General features: G+C 38.6%; 1 protein-coding gene across 2 annotated transcripts in view; it reads left to right on the forward strand.

Annotated features, from left to right (window-relative positions):
- Positions 1-19467, forward strand: part of LOC131686731 (zinc finger protein 423 homolog) — a 241361-nt gene that overhangs the window by 122070 nt on the left and 99824 nt on the right. The gene's annotated exons all lie outside the window — the stretch shown is intronic.

The raw sequence follows: 19467 nt of genomic DNA on the forward strand, positions 1-19467 counted from the left end.
TGTTCCGATTGACTAAATAAAGCATTGGACTGATTCCACTAATAGAATTATTAAAAAAAAGTAGATGTTTTATGAGCAACTAAGCACTAAAACTCTCCAAGAGTGAACGCTTCATCGAAAATGATTGTCACGTTTAACAAAACTCAGGTGTAATATTCGATATTGGCAATTCTATTTTAAATTTAAAAGACAAGTATTTGAATTGTATTCAATTTTAATTGCGATGTGCACTCTATACTCTTAGTGTAAATACTATGCATCACATTGAAGCGTACTAGGCAAACAAATATTTCAATTTACTGAGAACGATATAGCCGAGATGAGATTGCTTGTTTTCGCATAATTTTAACGCAATATCATTTTCATTGGAACTTAATTTCATTATCATGTGAGAAATTCGTTCCGTATTAAAACACTGTTGCGACTAAAATGATGTGACTGGTTGAAACTATAATTTCCATAGTTTCGACGTAATGTCTTCAGTATATGGCAGTCTTTTGGGCTGTTTTTTATTCGTTTTGGAATAAAATGAGAGAGATGATCAGAAATCACGGAGGAGGAAAAAAGAATCAGCTAATCCAAATCGCCTCAAGAGCATCTCTCTATCTTTTCTATGCAATCATAACGAGTACTTTCGAAATTACGCTCTGATCCTCTGAATTCGGTTCGAATAAAACGGCATTATTTAAAGCTGCTAACGTCTTCGTTACTCGCGCAGCTTTAATTGAAATTGTTTCTCAAATTTTTGTAAAACAAACCTGTTATCAAAAAGCATTATAGTTATCTTCGAGAAGTCATGCATCTCTTTTAATCTTGATGATAATTGTGAAAATACTTGAGCTAATTAAAAACGAACCAATTACTGAGCAGATTAGTGTCAACATGTTTGAATTGATTTAAAAAGTGTAAGCATCATAGCAAATCCAACTGCCAGAAGGAACTGCTGCTGACAAAAATTTTGCCTGGTTTTTTTTTATTTATAGTTTCTAGCTATTTTAGTGGTTTCATCAATGTTACATTTAAAAACATTTACGTAAATTAGAAGATAAGAGTAATCAGTACTAAGGAATTTCCTTTCGATTAGTGAACAGATGCAAGATTGTAAGTCGATAGAGCTAAAGTTTTTTGCACACACTTTAAATGTTAACAAGCACAATCACTGGTCTACATTTTACTATTGTTTTAAGGATCTAGTAGAACGATTGGTTAGAAAAATCATCATAATTTGAAAAGTATCAATTCCATAACAAATAGGTTATGTGAAAAAAATCTAAATACATAAATAGATAAAGTTGTTCTCACTTGTCTGTTAATATTGCCGAAAATATTCTTTTATTATTTTCATTTATATTGAAACTATTATAAATTTGAGTTAAATAAGAGTTGAACTGTTTCTCCGCATCTACAAATCTCCTGCCAAATCAGAAGATTTGTAGCGAATTTCGACATTCTCTTGTATTTGTATTTAAATAATTGACACTGAGTCTTAATGAACTAAACTAAAAAGAAATGACCTAAAGTGGCAACAAACAGTTACGAAACTGTGTAGAACAAATGACGAAGTAGATGATGTCACTATAAACTTTGAAGCGACGGGTCATTTCTAATATCGTTGGCAGCGTAGTTAGTATTGCGCATTTCAGTCTACAGTAGTGATCGACGACGAAGGACATGGGTTGGTACGTAGAGGTTAATTTGTGATAGGTGATCGTGAACATCATATTCAGCCAAAAGAAGCTTATACACGAAGGTAGTTTGCGACGCGTGTGTACGATCTTCTAAAGTCTGTATTCCTAATAATCGGATAACGGTCTTCGTATAGTGGCAGGTTCAGAGGATCGTTCCAAGGCAATTGACGTTACGCATACCGTATGAATCTACGCTGGATAGCTTGAATTCTTTGACTCCAAGTTGTATGATAGGGGCACTCACCAGACGACGTTTGCGAATTCCAACGGTGAAAATTGTAACTCGTAAATTAATAATGAAAATCAAATTCAAAAGTAATAATTCGTCAATGAACTATAGCCTTTCTTGTATCAGATAACATATTGTCTATTGAATAATTTTGGAACTGTTTTTACTACGAACTTTTCAAAATTGCATTCAATTTCCAGTAACTATCTCAAGTTACCAGAATTATGCAACAAGTTTTAAGCCCCTCCCGAAACAAAATCCTGGCTACGGATCTGCAAGATCCTCGTGTACACGTATCTTGATTTAACGGAATTTACCTTACATGATTTCGCACCTTGTATTAGCACGGATTATATTAAAATATTCATATCGAAGTATGGAAAAGTGGAATCCGTCTCTAACAACATTTGGGAAAACGTTTACTCCTGCATTCTCAACGGGTGGTGCAAATACGGCTGAGCCAACCTACACCGTCTTACTTGACTTTCAGGTGGCAGATGATCTCAAGGTGTGAACTACATACAAAGAACCCTATGCACATACCCTGGGCAGACGCCCACGTGCCAATTCTGTATCCAAACGGCAAACTGCGCCAAAACAGCTAAAGAAAATACATCTACTACAAACAACACCATCAAACAACCTTCGAAATCTGCTGATACACAAGATAGCCGGCCAAAAAATAATGGCCTAACAAACAATATTCCGCGGTATCCCCAAGCCAATAGTTAACATAACTAGGAAATAAATAAACAACAACGAAGACGGCTATGGCAGAGTCACTCGAAAACACAAAAAGCATGTAACAGAGAAAATCGAAGTTCTAGCGACAACGACATGGTCACAAACACAAGCGAGGAAGAAGGCAGACGGAATGATCAGCAAGCGACAGACCTGACCATTGCTCACCACCAATCAGGAATCAGTAGCTTGTTAACATTTAACGACACAGAACAATAAAAACAGAGCATTCTGCACCCTCGGAGGGATGCTGAACGATCTGCAGGTGCTACAATAGCAGTAATTAAACTTCCAACCCCGGAAGGATTTAGAATTTTTATTTAAGCAGTGAGCAGATATATCAACACCCCGAGGGGATACTGAGATAACAGAACGAAAACACCCCCGAATAGATATTGTCATTCAAATACGGTTTAAACTATAACTCTTTACCACACTGGGTTAGGAATAATAGCATATCTTTCAGTTTCAGCTCTCTGTACATAGGTTCATCTATGTGTGGAGAACCAAAAATCCGGATACGTAATTGCATTACTGCAGGGCAGTTGCATATCAAATGATATGATGTTCCGTAATCGGATTCACAAAGATCACGTGAATAATACTCAGCGCGCTGAATAGTAGCCATGTGATAATTGAGTTTGCAATGTCCAGTCAGTGCCCTGACTAGAATACTGCAGTTGTGTTTGGAAAAATGCAACAAATTCTTTGACATTTTCGAACTCACATCCGACAGCAAAGTTTTTATTTGAAGGCAAGTTTGCAAGCTACGCCAATGGTTGGCATGTTCGGATGGAGCCCAAGAGCGAATCTTGTGCATAATCCAACTTATCGACAGTGGTAGAACTGATTCTGGACCAGTCGCTGTGTCAGCTCTAGCCAATTCGGCCGCCCATTCATTTCCAGTAATACCGGAATGATCGGGTACCCATAGAAGGTAGATAGCATTTGAAATGCTAAATTCTTCGATTTGAGTTCGACATGCGATTACTAATTTCGATATCGAATCTGCCGAACTAAATACTTTCAGGGCAGCCTGGCTGTTGGAGCAAAAATTGATTCTTTTACCACAAATTCCCTGTTGAAGTGCTGATTGTATGCCACACAGAAACGCAAAGATTTCAGCTTGGAACATGGTACAGTATCTACCAAGCGAATGAGATTGGTTTAATCTCATCTCATGACAATAGACACCAGCACCGGCTCGGCCCTCCAACAAAGAACCGTCCGTATAACAAACTACGTATTCTTCAAGTTGTCGCTCCATCCAGCCAGACAGCCATTCCTCACAAAGAGGAATTCTCACATTGAAAGTTTTAGAAGGAAAACTACATGTCTACGTCAAAAGAGCTTCAATAGAGGTAGAATATGGAGTCATTGTTGCTATACGTCAGATAATTGTTGATCATCACGACGATCTCGGTCTGACTATTTAGTAGCCGTACCCGTGCCCGCTGGTTTCAGGATGATTTCCTGACCCTCTTTCACTTCCCGTTGATCCAGAATCCAGAGCAGTACGGATTCAGTTGAGCCATCGCGAACTGCTCGTTGGTTTTGTATGAATAAGTTTGAGTTTTTTTTCTGTCGGAGAAATGTCAAAATAATATGCTATTTTTTCCTACTCATTATTTTATTGAATAATTTATAAAAAGAACAAGTTCACGCGCATCATCATCATCAACATTTTAGGTACACGATCAAACATATTCGTCACCGCACCTTTCCACCGCCTTCTAACCATCCTTCTCCCGGCGGCTCAAACAATCTAGTGGCTTTCACCCTTTTTCCCGGCCACCCGCTGGAAGTCATCCAGCTTAGTCGTTGCAATCGGTGACCCGATGAAGGCCAAATGATCGGTAATGGTCGTCTCGTCACCGAACTGGTTATCCTTCACGAACAGGTGCATATTCTGCACGTTCTGAAATTTGACGAACGGAATCGGCGATCCCGACACAAGATCCTTCTGCTCCAGTACGAGATCCTGCACCGAAACTTGCGACTCGGCCATATCGAAATCGATGGTCCTTGGTTGATTCATGAAGATTCTCACCTTGTTTCGGTCCGTAAGAGGGCGGTGCTTTGAACTTGATGGCACTGATTTTGACCACCTGATTGAAGGTTATCGAATTGATCAGCTGTTCGTCACAATTGGACGCCAGATGATCACCGCTGGAACTAAGCGCATTCACAATCGGGTGGTCGTCCGATTCGTTCAAACATTCGCACTGTTCCGGCGCGGTTCACACCAAGCTGCGGTAAAATCCACAACGACCAACTTTCCTCCTGTTGTGGCTAGTTCGGTTTGGAAATAAGCTTCATCGGTGACTGCTTTAACAGCCATGCCATGTACGGTTTCTTGCGTTGCTATCGGTTAGATGAAGATTCTAGTTATAGGTCCACTAATTTACCCAGAAAAATTAACTATTTACTTAGCTTTTAACGTTATACACTTTACTGCACACAAAATTGAACTAACCGAGAATGACGAGAGATGAACGATGCGTTGCGTTTGCGTTGCGAAGCACGGTGCTATTCGTAGATTGCATACTAACGATAATCATGTTGCCTATAGGTTGTTTAACTCATCTTGCTTGTGAGATAAACGATCGGAAATGTGCTTTATCTCTTTTGAATTCAGTCAACCAATAGTATAAGAATCGTCATTGCCGGCCACGACCATCTTCACCGATACTTAGGATAGGGTAGGAAATGTTGATGTAATACCTACTTAAGGAAGGCCACCGACTCAGCGACGCTTCCATAGGTATTACGGAGTTGGATTGAGGGACAGGTATAGGTCTAGGATTCGCCACAAGCAGTCAATGCGACCACGAAATGGATATATTTTTATGCGGTGGGATGGTTAGTTTCCGAGTATAAGAATACTTAGAGCAAAAAGATATTTAGTTATGTTTTTCTTGTGATTAAACTCTGGATAGCCGGCCATCGAGAGTGATTTACTTTTTCCTAAACTACAGCAAATTGGACTCCAAACAGCCGGCCGTGGGAATATTGCTAAAACTGTGACTAATCTGATGTAATCGCTAACCGGGACTATCGCGCGTAATGTGAAGAAAAACTAAGTAAAGTGCGAAATAATCGAGAAATAATATCAAGAATAAACAATATGCGATGTTTTAGAATGAATCGCGTGCATGAATGAGAATAAAACTAACGCATCAAACAATAACAAAAATAACTGATTAGTATCGATATCGAAATTACAAAAGGGATAAAATAAGTACTTAACTTATCAACTCGATCTGTTAACGTGGTCAGTTTTCTGCTACTGATTTCCAGTCACAGGTGTTCAAATGCAACCGACATCCATCCCGTCATTTATGAACTCCATATTGGTGTTGTCATCCTTTTACCATAAATCTGCATTTTTGCCTCCCTTTCCTTTCCGCAAGATATATTTTCATCACATGCACACACTACAAAGCATTGCACAATTGCTTAGCTCTTCGGAAGGCGTAACGCTACCCTACCGGCTCATTTAAATCGTTAAAAATACTATAATTTAGGCACCCGGAACTATTATTCATGGTCACGGAACAAAATTAGATTGGCCATCTGCTTCGAAGTGTGTCTGTCACATTGAAAGCTCTACTGAAACTCCGAGAATGACGAGAGATGAACGATGCAAGATAAATACGAAAACTTCTCTTAGATGAACGAAATGAATTCGTGCGACCAACGAGATTGTACGTTTATTAAAATAAACAAAACATGTCGTTTCATTCACGAAAAATAAGGTCGTTTTCAACGACAACATTCGTGCAATGTAAACTAAATAAGCAAAATTTACGAAAACTTTCGTTCATCAAGCGGCCTTCACACCACAATAAAATCGATTTGGCCACATCGATTTTTTTAAATAAAAAAAACGATGTTGTCAAACATCGATCCCAAAAGATCGACTGAAAAGAATAAGGGGCTAATAAATACGAAAACTTTTCTAAGATAAACGAAATGAATTCGTGCGACCAACGAATTCGTTTGTAATATACGCAAACATTTATTGAAATAAACTAATCATTTCGTTTCATTCACGAAAAATAATGTCGTTATCAACGATAACATTCGTGCCATGTACACTAGATAAGTAAAATTTACTAAAACTTATGTTCATCAAGCTTCTATTTCTTCACACCACAATCTTTCTAGTCCTCAATACAGGTGAGCAGGTTGAAATAAAATCGATTTTGCCAGATCGATCCTTTTAGATAGTTAAAAAAATCGTTGTCGTCGAACATCGATCCTAAAATATCGATTGAAAAAATAATATGCTAATGAATACGAAAACTTTCCTAAGATGAACGAAATAAATTCGTGTGAGTAATGAAATCGTTGCTATTACACACAAACGTAACGATAACATTCGTGCAGTGCACATTAAACGTGTAAAATTTACGAAAGCCTTCGTTCACCAAGCGGCCATTCTTTTTCATGAAATGAACGAAACCTACTAGTTACAATGCACGAAAGTACTTCGTTGCAGAAAACAACGAATGAATTCGTGCATTGCATGATCGATTTGATTATATTTACGAATTTATATTATCAGTGTTGGAATCGGAATATATTGGCTCGAATCGTTTTGTCGAGAGGGCCGTGGGAGTGGAAGAATACGGGGGAGGGGATCAAGGGTAGGAGAAACATCCAACCCCATATTATATCTTGCATTTGTGACTAAGGTAGTGAACATTGGTTTAGTCATCACCGAAGAACTGATTCTGGTATATACCCGGAACCGTCGATAGTGGACAATATATTTAAAAAATTCTTGATTAGCCGCCAGGGATTAGGTGTGCTAATAATTTAGAGACAAGGGAAGTTCCCCGGAGGCATTAAGAACCGTCATAGGTGGCCAATGTGGTCAAATCAACTTTGATTGGTCATAAGTGATCTAGACCTGCAAATCCAAACAATGTTGTACCAATTTTAATAATTTAGACATCATGGTGTTACCAGTTAATATGAGATCTTGCTGTGTAACCGCACTCTCCAATCCGTAACTCTGGAACTGAAAGTCGGATGAACTAAAAATTCAATAGCAGCTTATGGGAGCGCTATACCTTTCACCAACTAAGTTTGTGTAAATTGGTTCAGCCATTTCTGAGAAAATTGTGTAAGTTTATATGATACACATACACTTCCGGTATGTGGGGCCAATGAAGAGAATGCGAGTGTGAGGGTGGTCCGTGAGGGGGTGATGAAGGTGTGAGGTGCAATTGTAAGGGGGAGAGGGGCGAACGATGCAACACCCAGCTGAATATGATACCATCCATTTGAGACATAGTTTAAGAAAATCGGTTCAGTCATCACCTAAGAATAGATGTGACTTAAATTGTGGAATACGGCCGGATACCGGGATTTCCGGAATTGTCGATAGTGGACAATATATTCAAAGAATGTTTGATTGGCGATCAGTGATCTCGATCTGCGATTAGAAGTAATTTGGTGACGATTTCAATAGTTTTTGGCCTCTGAGGTATTACGATTGTAACGGTTTATATAGGAAATTCCAGTGTAACCTTACCAACCAACCTGAAACTTCGGAACCAAAAGCCAGAGCCGAATGAAATTTAATAGCAGTTAATGGGATTACTGTATTTTAAATTTGAAATCAAGTTTGTAAAAATCGATCAAGAATTCGCTGGGAAATAGGTGTGATACTAGTTTGGGAACTTGGCGAGTTCCCCGGGGGCCACAAGATCCGTCATAGGTGGCCAATGTGGTCGAAGCTGCTTTGAATGATTATTAGTGATCTAGTCCAGCAACTTCAAGTAATGTTGGACCCATTTTAATACGTATTACACCATTTGTACATCAAATTGATACCAGTTTATATGGGAATTTGATGTGTGACCGCACTCTTCAATCCGTAACTCCGGAATCAATAGCTGCTTATTGGAGCATTATACCTTTCATTTTAAATTAAGTTTGTGAAAATCGGTTCAGCCATCTCTGAGAAAAGTGAGTAAGATTGTGTTCGCGTACACACACACACAGAGACGTACATACACGCACACATACATACGCACACAGACATTTGCCGAACTCGACGAACTGAATCGAATAATATATGTCATTCGGCCCTCCGGGCTTCCGTTAATAAGTCGGTTTACAGAGCAATTGCAATTCCTTTCTATTGAGAAAGGCAAAAGGCTTTTTTTAGATTGCGTCAAAAAGTCATTTACATATTTTCCTTATCACGTTTTTTTTTCTTACCGAAAGAAACATTCTGATATCGTAACGCTCAAAGCGAACATTTAAACTTATCGAAATCTACATGACCAAGTATTCCTAGGAGAAGTCTTTTTTTAGAAATTAGTATAGTGGAAGAACTACTCATTTTAACTTTCTATTAAAAAAAATTGTCTCGTCGAAATTTCGTTAGACAATTTATCAAAATTTTGATCAGCTTTCGGGATTAATGTCTTCGCACGTGTTTTCATGCAATTTTACATATTGTATAATTTCAACAATTAACGGATCCCGATTTCGACATAAGTGTCAAGATCAATTTTTATTTTTATTTCTGAAACATGTATCACTACATAATTGTAATAAACTTAAGTTTCTCTTCATACTACATTATTCTAGACAATTTAGACTATTGAATAGAGGATTGTAAATAGTATGCAATTTCGGTTAAACTCAAACGACAAATATGATTTAAACTAGTTTTGTGATGAATATTAAAAGTGTATATGCACTAGATTGATAAACTGGAATAGTTACCCGTACCTACCAGCAACCAAATAAGTATTAGGAACACGTTACGATATTAGATTCCCTCGTCCAGTTTCCCAGCGACGAGTTTTGCCGTGGATACACATTGCTACGCGCACACAATAATTTACCCTCGCTCAGCTTCATTTTGACGTGCTGTGGGACTCCTCGAACCGACTGCGACTGCATCATCTCGCCTGTGCCGTTGCAAACGGCGGCAACAAACACATGATAATTGCGTCCCATTATCATTCCACTGGATCATCGCCATTTGACCGTGTCTGGTGTCGTTTTGGTGGTGTGCTTGCAATTTCTCAGCCCCCTACTTTGCCATTCGTCATCGGAAGGAGTCATTGCACGGCTAGGGTTCCGGCTGTACCCAAATAGACGACATGTGCAACGACCACATCAGACAACCCTAACCATCATTGGCATGCATGCCTCGCCAGTCACCTTAGTAGTGCACACACCTTGGCCGACTCCTGCCATATGCTGATGGTTGACGGGCAGGCGGCACGGCATAAGAGCTCGTCAGAAACAAATAAAACAAATTTCATAAATCAAGCAAAACGGGAATGGGCCATGTTACAAATCACTCATAAATTAAGCCACAGCAAACTGTAACATCTCTATATGAGCCGTTTCGGAGTTGTATCTCGCGCTCGTCGCTGTCGAAATCAAGTCAAAAGACAGAGGAAAAGATCATAAAGCTCACATCTTGTCATTGTTGCGTCCGAAAAATGCAAAGACGTGTGTACCGGTGCAATGCTCTCAATTCTTCGGGTCGTTCTGCTTTCGCGCGTTCCCCCGCACCTTCAGTGCTTTCATTGCGCGAAGAAACCAGTGAAGACCATTTTTACGAGTTCATAAAAGTACACAATATTGTCTGCTGGTACCATTTACCTTACGATTATGACGAAATTATGCCCGAGTTATTAATAATAAAAACTGTATTAAAACAATAACAATTGCACACATCCCACCTCCCTCGCATTGCGGATCCATCACTCTGATTGAGATGTGGATGATTTTGGCAATTTCTCCGAACAGGAGTAACCGTTGTCATCCTGATTTCGTTTCAAGAAAACTAGTTCATTTTTTTTTCCTTTGGCTGCGTGTCCAAGTCCATCTACCGTGCCAAGGTCCGCACTATTCGCGGAGCCCCTTGGACACGAGTGGGCTTCTTATGATCGAGAGGATGATGACAGCAATGATTTTTTATTGTTGCTACTTTCCTCATTCGCATTGGTACGACACGCGGTACTTTGTCCCTTCCTGTATAAGTGGAATACTGCGGCTGGACCTAAAACATTAACAAGTAGGGACCATGATAATAGATGTTGTTTGTCGGTTTTCGCTCCGCGCTTTATGACTTTATTCAATAAAATCACACTTGAGCTTTATGTCTTACAGAGAACACATACTCGTAAACATTTTAACCCCGAAATAGTGACAAGCTTGTTTTCAGTTCGGTCCCGTTCATGGGGGTCATCGGAGGCAAACCCGTCCCGGCAGAAAGAGATGGTAATGATAGCACCGGATTGTAATGCAAAACAATTACCCGACATACGGGTTCGGGAGCAACAGCCACAATGCAATGGTATCATCGCGAGCATAAATAAACCCATAAACATTCACGCTCATTACTTTTTCGCGCGCGCCGAGTCAAAGGCATTATGTAACGCGTGCTATCTGTGTTTTCCGAGTGGCCGCATGCATGTGCTTGCGCGAAAATCGCGCGCCACAGCACACAGCACACAGCAAGCGAAGGGTCATTCGAGGCTATACGCGCCATAAGAACTAGTTATTGTAACTAAAATAGCGGCGCAGTGGCTCACGTCGACGTCGTTGCTCCGGAGCGGCGCGACGCGATGCGGTGTCATAAACCTATACGACAGAGGTGCTTTGCCATTCGCCAGCCAGACGAAAGGCACCGACTACTGCGTTCACGTAGGATAGTAGGGTTTTTCGGTTTTGTTGCGAGATCGTAGCATCGTCACGTTCTATTCGCGAGACCCCCGTAAGACGATGGATTAGTGCTAAGCTGGTAATTGTTATTCATTACCAATCGTTGCCAGCCGTGGCCTCGGGAATCGTTTGTGTGGTGGTTTACGCGATTGGATGAGCCAAGATCTGTTTGCTTTACATGATGAACTTCTCGGTATTCGGTATGACACGAACAGGCGCTGTTGTAGGACCTAATTCCCGCTAACTTGCTCGTAAAGAGGTCGCAAAAAATAATTTTCTGTTTCAATTTGCCGCTTTTCGGTGTATCCCCCTAAAGGTGTGTTTCACACCAATTGACTGGCTGAAATTAACAAGACAATCACCAATGTTGGTTGGTTGGTTAATATATTTCATGATTAAATTGAAACTTATTATAAAGACAACTAATCGATAAATTGGTGCATATTAGTTGTGAGAGGAAATTTTTGATAAGTTCGAGTGCAACTGCAAAGCTTACCATTTCATTGGAAATTTATAATGCCCACTCTTCTACCAGCCAGCTGTATAGCTGCCCATAGACTGTAGGATGCATGGCGTACCGAAAAGCCGTCTTTTCTCCCACAACCAAGAAGATACTCGAAGCTAATTGATTTTTCATCAACGAATCAAACCAAACCTCTAGCAAGCCGACCCCTTTAGAGAGGCCCCTTGAGCACAAAAGCTGCTTTGTCCTTCACTCTCCCCCCTTGTACCGGTTCCTTCGGAACGAACATCTTAATCCGGTGCAGTGTTGGATTTTTTCTGTTTGTTTCATTGACCAACTTGTTGATCCCCTTTACCATCACCTGTTTCCGTTGTGAAAAAAAAACAAACTGACGGATCGCGCGGTTGAGGATAAGGTGTACCTGTCGATCGTGTTCGATATTGGTGAGTTCGGTGCTCGATTGAGAACGGCATGTAGAAGGCAGTGTAGTGGGGGGACGGGAAATAAAACCGTAGCTCATCGTCGAGCTGTGTCTGCGGTTTGTAAATCGGACTCAGGTGAAAGAGGATTAGGTAAAGTCAAGAGGGACTCGAGCTACACAGCTAAGCTGGAGATGATTAGTTTTTCGTTCGGGTTTGCTTTCAACAGAACATCAATGAAATGACGTTGCTGGCGTAAAGTTGTGAATGAACTGACGTCTATTTCCGGATATTGGACCGTTTGTTTGCTTAGTTGATTAAAAGGTTAAAAGAACAGGAAACTTTTTTTTCGGTTAGGTCACGTTGCCGCGTGACGAAGCTAGAAATTTAATGGACTAAAAGCGATGCAGTCTTAGTACTAAATTCTGTTGGAGAGATTGACCTCCTGACTCGACTGACACTCGCACTACGACTAGAAAAACAGATCTTAAATTATTCAATTGGCCAATTCTTGATTTTTTTTCATTTGGTTAATTATTCATTAGGGATATGCCCAAAAAACCATTATTTTATTACGTTCAAAAACACCATATTTTTCATGTATTCGAAATGTATAATCTCTTGAAAATAGATGATTTAATATCAGGCTTTGTTTCTAAGTAAAGTTAGTTGAAACAATTAGATTAGCGAATCTATATTCAATATTACGAACTTTCCATCATCTGAAACCATGGATATTGTTGGAATGGGAAAGATTTTTTTCTCGATTGTAGAGGTTTGTAGTGGAATGTACGTAATGTTTCAAAGGTTTACTTCCATTTAATTCCACTATGTTTTTACAGCTAAATGCACTTACACTTCACTATTTATCAGATACCGGTATTTCGATTACTACTTGTAATCTTCTTCAGTGTTTGTATCAGTCTATAGGAAATTACGGGATTGTAAAGTCGTTTTATCTAGGGAAAACGGTCAGCTTCATGCATCTAGGTACCCACCGACCACAGCCTACTAGGTTCCCTAGATAAAACGACTTTACAATCCCGTAATTTCCTATAGACTGATACAAACACTGAAGAAGATTACAAGTAGTAATCGAAATAACGGTATCTGTTAAATAGTGAAGTGCATTTAACTATAAAAACATAGTGGAATTAAATGGAAGAAAACCTTTGAAACTTTAGGTCAAAGACATTTTTTATGTCCACAAACAGTAGTCTGGACTAGTATAGCCCATAGAACAAATTGATTTTTTTTTCATTAATGCAAAACTCAACCATAAATTGATTATTCAATTTTGATAACTGAGGATCGCAGCAAGCTACGGTAGCAAGCAGACGAAAAAATATCGACTGTCCGCTGTTTACATATTAATTCGAGACAATTCAATATTAATTCGTCAAAAGGGCGAAAGTGTTTTTGTAAACAAACTTGTTTCGCTCATTAGTCTGCTGCAGAGTGGAATTTCATGAAAAATGTGCGTTAATGTAAATTTTTACCCTTCGTAGAAGTAATTTCAATTGTTTTCTGCTTTGAAATTATAGTAAATTAAGAGAAACCATAAAAATAAAAGTTTGTTTACAAATCTTATTCGCCCTTTTGCAAACTTAGTATGGAATTGTTTCCGAAACGGATAGAGAAGAGTTCTTTTTTCACGATTGTTAATTCGCTATGATTGTTGTGGTACATTGTTGTGTTTGCGCCTGATGTGCTGTGGCTGGGACGAATTGTGGAAGTAGCTCTTGGTTTGGGGAGTGCTATTACAAACCACTTTGTTGAATACTTGAAGTCTCCATGTGTTCAGGATATTAACAAATTTTAGACTATGTATTTACCTTTAAAATAAATTATTATGATTTTACTGTTTATGATAAATCTCTTCTACTATTTATGAACAATAAAATTAACATTTTATCCAAAGTTTGAGTTTGTGAAGCTCACCACAGAAAGTTATTTTAGAAAAAAAATAGATTAAGGAACATTTCCTAAATATCATTTAACAATTCGATTACTCCCTACACGTAGTATTCATGCCTGCAATAAAATTGTTTTAAATGATAGTCTCAACAAATTCGCTAAACACACGAACTCTGTTACAATTTTTTGAAAAACTGATTCTGCTTAATTTTAAAACTTAAAAGATGGCGGTTTCGGAATTATGCCATTCGTGCCATTTGGACAGTAAGTTCGATTTTCACTAAACCCCACCAAACCGAATTTCTGGCTACGCCGCTGACTTCAACTGAATAGAAACAAAGTCGTTCTACACTCGTCCATAAGAAACTTCTTCGAATACTGCCTATATATTATAATACATTAAATACCCGATTTTGTCAGCCTCATATGAAAATATCTTTGATAGGCTCTAGCAGACGCACAATGCTGAATTCGAGTTATTCCTTTCTTGAGCATGTTTTACTTATCTTAAAGATACAAATATGCAAAAATAAAAAATTATTTTTACGCTAGAAGGTCTCTTTAAGAGAAATTTATATTAAATAATCAGAAATAGTTATCAGACTACATCAAGGGAAGCGAAGAATATTTTAACAGCTGCAGTTTATTATAAAGAAAAAAAAACCTGTTTTAATCCACCTAGCGGTGCAATTGTGCTTTCTCATTTCTCTAAACTATGGCTCGGAGGCTGTTTATTAGACTGCCCAAAAAAATAATGAATTTTTGAAAATTCAATCGGCCTACCCCTGATTCGATTCCTAGTCCCACCAAGAGCACTTGCTCCAAATTTGAAGCAAATCGGACAAGTCTAGCTACCGAACCAACGTGCCTAAAGTTTGCATGGGAATTTTCGGCAATTTACATGGAGAAAACGCACTAATTCGCATTTTTGCCGCTAGATGGCACTGTATGTATCATATTATCACTGTAAGTGAAAATAAGAAAGGTAATTTAATTATCTACAACTTTGTTGCAGACTGCTAGTGAATCCGGTATGTTAAAAGAAGTTATTAAACTTTTAACGAAGTGACGTCCGAGTCAGTTTTGCATGGGGCCTACCAGTGCATGATTGTGTATCAGTACTCGATTCACACGAACTATGCATTTTTGTGAAATAATCGATAGGTTTAGCTGAATAGTATGTTCAGAAGAATTATACCACAAAATACGAGTTATGTTTTGGTGTGAAAATTTTAGTTCCAACTGTGACCGCATAGAGGGCGCTAACATTAACTTTTCATAGAAGAGAGATAGAATATCAAGATGTTCGGAAGAATTATTGCAAAATGCCTGTTCTACAACTTTGTAGAAAACACTTAATTTATATCTTTTTCCGTTGAAAAGTTAGTGTTGGCGCCCTCTATATGGTAAAATGTGGAACTAAAATTTTCTAACCAAAGCATGGCTCGTATTATTTACTACAATTCTTCTGAACATACCATAGAGCTAAATTTTACGATTATTTCACAAAAATGTTTAGTTCGCACGAATCGAGTACTGATACACAACCATGTACTGCTAGGCACCATGCAAAACTGACTCAGACATCACTTCACTAAAAGTTTAATAACTTCTTTTAACAAAGCCAAATTCACTAGCAGTCTTCGGCAAAGTTGTAGACAATTAAATTATCTTCTTTATTTTCACTTACAGTGATAATACGATACATACAGTGCCACCTAACGGCAAAAAATGCGAGTTAGTGAGTTTTCTCCATGTAAATTGTCGAAAAATCCCATGTAAACATCAGGCTCGTTGGTCCGGTATCTAGACTTGTCCGATTTGTTTCAAATTTGGTGCAAATACTCCTGGTGGGACTAGGAATCGAATAAGTGGTGGGTCAATAAGAGTGATTTTTTTCCTGTCACTCTACTGCTTATGTTCAACATAATTGTGGAAATGTCCATTACATTCTTAGTACACTTTGCACTTATACACAATGGCTTCTCAGCCATGAACTTGATGAGCTACGTGTCGACGGTGAAACACTTGAAACAAAAAAATATCATACTTCATTAGCCTAATCAGCATTAGATCAATATTATCTGCTTGCTAACTCATTTTGTCATGCGGGGGTGGGTATGTGAGGAGGGCGAAAGTCCCATGAACGAACGACTCCCCAGCCAAAATTGGTATGCTTTGTGATAAAGTGGTGGTTTAAAGATGATGGGGTTGAGAGGGAGGGGTATGAGGGCTGGATGGGGTGGTCTGAGGGGTGATTTAAGGGGATTCTAAAGGAAGGGGAGTGAACAGTAGAGGGGGGAGGTGTAACCCCTCTCCGTAAACCATCAACTACGTCCCTGTTAAAGTCCAGAAACTTTATGACAGTCAAAAAAAAATTTGGCCTGGATTAGGTTGACGTTTTTCAGAGTGAACCTTTCTATATGAGAAAGGCAAAAATGTGCCAAAATCTAAAAAAGTGAATTTTCGTCAATTTTTTTCGAGTTTGCATCAAATCTCGACGATTCATGCAAAATTCTATTTTTAATTTTTCCTATAGTTTATATGAGAAATTTCTGTGTGGCCGCACTCTTAAACTTGTAATTCCGGAACCAGAATTCCGATCGATCCAAAATTCAATAGCAGCCGATGGGAAGGTTGCATTTTTCATTTGAGACTAAGTTTGGGCAAATCGGTCCAGTCATCTCTGAGAAAAATGAGTGACATTATTTGACACATACGCACATACACGTTGACGTTTTTCATAGTGATTGCATAACTTTTCTATATGAGAAAGGCAAAATGTGGTTCGATTTAGTCAATGCCCCATTTTGTCAACCTAAGATACACCATGGGACTGATAAAAATGGGTCTTTACTGTATTTATTTTTCTCTGTGTCCCACATTAATAGATACATCTCATTTTTAGAGGATATTTTGTTCAATTGCATCCAACTACATCAATTTTTAGGTTGTTTTGTTGTTGTTTTATCGACTTCTTCCATAATTTGACATGCCTATTCCCTTTCGTGTGAAAGTTTATGTTAAAAGGATATCCTAAATTTATTGGTATAACGGTTTATGTGGTGCAGGTAAGGAAAATGCAGAAATTTTCAGCTTTTTTCCTACACAATATTACAAAAGCTTATTAAACAACTTTTTCTAATAAGGTTGTGAAAATTATAAAGTATTTGAAAATCTTTAATAGTTTTTTGCCTTTCTCATATAGAAAGGTTATGCAATCACTCTGAAAAACGTCAACCTAATCCCGGCCCGGAGGGCCGAGTGTCATATCCCATTCGACTCAGTTCGTCGAGATCGGAAAAAGTCTGTATGTGTGTGTGTATGTATGTATGTGTGTGTGTATGTGTGTGTGTGTGTGTATGTATGTGCGTATGTGTCAAATAATGTCACTCATTTTTCTCAGAGATGGCTGGACCGATTTGCCCAAACTTAGTCTCAAATGAAAGGTGCAACCTTCCCATCGGCTGCTATTGAATTTTGGATCGATCGGAATTCTGATTCCGGAATTACGGGTTTCAGAGTGCGGCCACACAGAAATTTCTCATATAAACTATAGGAAAAATTAAAAATAGAATTTTTATTTTTGATGCTAAATGTGTTCAAGGTGCATGAAACGTCGAGATTTGATGCAAACTCGAAAAAAAAATTTGACTACGATTCACTTTTTTGGATTTTGGCACATTTTTGCCTTTCTCATATAGAAAGGTTATGCAATCACTCTGAAAAACGTCAACCTAATCCCGGGCCAAATTTTTTTTTCGACTCGTTTAGGGTTTCTGGATTTTAACAGGGGCGTAGTTGATGGTTTACGGAGAGGGGTTACACCCCCCCCCCTCTACTGTTCGCGCCCCTCCTTTAAAAATCTCCTTAAATCACCCCTCAGACCACCACCCCATCCAGTCCTCATACCCCTCCCTTTCAACCCCATCATCTTTAAACCACCACTGTATCACAAAGCATACCAATTTAAGCTGGGGAGTCGTTCGTTCATGGGACTTTCGCCCTCTTCACATACCCAGCCCCGCATGACAAAATGAGTTAGCAAGCAGATAACATTGATCTAATGCTGATAGGCTAATGGAGTATGATATTTTTTTTGTTTCAAGTGTTTCACCGTCGACACGTAGCTCATCAAGTTCGTGGCTGGCATGCCATTGTGTATAAGTGCAAAGTGTACTCAGAATGTAATGGACATTTCCACAATTATGTTGAACATAAAAAGCCTCCGTGCCATAGTTTAGAGAAATGAGAAAGGCACAATTGCACCGCTAGGTGGATTAAAACAGGTTTTTTCAGAGCTGCATACACCCAGTGCACTAACACAAGTGACGAAAGGTTATCGAAAAGTTTCGTGAAAAGGAAAATTTGAGTAATGATGATGATTTTTCCTAACGTGCTTTGAGTTTTTTATATGAGCTCTGGCATTCGGATAAGCGATAATAACTCAAATCAAGGATACTACTGGAAAGTTACTTTTAGAAAAAGTTTTTTTTATTTTGATTATAGAGAAAAATCTCTTTTGGAAAAATCTCTAACCCTCTGTTCGGGGTTGGGAATGAAACCCAGGTGAGCTGCGTACAAGGAAACCGATTTACCAACTACGCTATGCCCGTCCTCCGATTTAAACAAAGTCAATAACGAGGTAAAGTTTGAACGCATGCACTTCAGAGGTAGCGTGATATCAAGAACTGCAATGTCAGTTCTTAGTGCTCAGTCGCGTTGGAAATTTCAGGAAATCATATTGATAGTATGAACTTCAAATCGATTAAAAAAAATCAATTTTTTTGGCTCAGCACAACATATATAACCCCTTTAGGAATATTCAGTTTTCCCTACACAATGTATCGATTGAAGAATTGAGATATGTTATTAACAGAGCATTAGCAGTAATTCGTTAGTATGTCTATTTTATGGGTCGCTTTTCCGCTTTTCCATTGATTTGGTTTAGCTTTTGAGATTTCTAGTACTGATGTTGTCCTATGCTGATTTGAGCGATTCTTTGAGTCCTACCGTTATTCCATGTAGTATGTGTTATCAAAAACATCGCGAAACATCAAGTTTTAAATGTTCTCAATCGATATAATATCCGAAGAGAGTGATAAGAGTTATAAGAAATGTCTCATCTCACTGTTAGGTTGATTAAAAGCGTTTTTCTTCTTTTAATGACATGCAATTAATTAGAAATTACTAATTAGGGTATGTTACGAAAATTTAGAGCCATAATACTCAAATGAGAGCAAGAATCTGAAATATACAGATCAGAAGACTAGAAAGGGCAGGGTCATTAGGAACAGGCTT

Source organism: Topomyia yanbarensis, chromosome 3 (assembly GCF_030247195.1).
Source record: "Topomyia yanbarensis strain Yona2022 chromosome 3, ASM3024719v1, whole genome shotgun sequence".
NCBI lineage: Eukaryota > Metazoa > Arthropoda > Insecta > Diptera > Culicidae > Topomyia > Topomyia yanbarensis.